The sequence below is a fragment of the Hylobates moloch genome, unplaced genomic scaffold (assembly GCF_009828535.3).
Source record: "Hylobates moloch isolate HMO894 unplaced genomic scaffold, HMol_V3 SCAFFOLD_8, whole genome shotgun sequence".
NCBI classification, from domain to species: Eukaryota; Metazoa; Chordata; class Mammalia; order Primates; family Hylobatidae; genus Hylobates; species Hylobates moloch.
The window spans coordinates 8,267,115-8,267,831 of NW_026652283.1; the positions used below are offsets into that span (position 1 = coordinate 8,267,115).

At 54.5% G+C, this 717-nt stretch overlaps 1 pseudogene; it reads left to right on the top strand.

Moving 5' to 3' along the window:
* Nucleotides 1–559, top strand: LOC116472646 (proline-rich protein 13-like; annotated as a pseudogene).
* Nucleotides 560–717: the final 158 nt, after the last annotated feature.

Sequence of the window (717 nt, forward strand, 5' to 3'; positions counted from 1 at the left end):
TGTGGAAGTCGTGGTGGTTCTGCAGGCTGGAGGACACACCTAAACATGTGGAATTTCAATGCCTGGCAGCCAGGGCCAAATCCATATCCCCCCATCATCGGGTACCCTGGAGGTTCCAATCCTGCCCACCCACCACTTATCAACCTACCCTTTCCCCCAGGCCCCTGTCCTCCTCCCCAAGGAGCTCCCCAGGGCAATCCAGCTTTCCCCCCAGGTAGGCCCCCTCAACCTGTGCCACAGCCAGGGTATCCAGGATGCCAACCCTCAGGTCCCTACCTTCTCCATACCCACCACCTGCCCCTGGAATGCCTCCTGTGAATCCCTTGGCTCCTGGCATGGTCGGACCAGCAATGGTAGTGGACAAGATGCAGAAGAAAATGAAGAAAGCTCATAAAAAGATGCACAAGCACTACAAGCATGGCAAACATTCCTCCTCCTCTTCCTCCTCCTCTTCCATCAGTGATTCTGACTGAATACAGGCCCTGGACCCTTCCCTCAAGTCTCACCAGTTCTGCTCTCCCATCAAGCTTCAGATGCCATGTTGTACTGGGGGAGAGTAGCTCTTGTGCTCCCCACCCCTACCCCCACCTGAGCCTCACCCTGCTGTTCAGCCCTGAGCGGCTACGGAAAATGGGAAGAGAATTGCTATGGCCTGGCCATCTTCTTGCTGCTTGGATAGATCATATAGCTAATGAGTTTAGCAAGGGAGCTATTTTT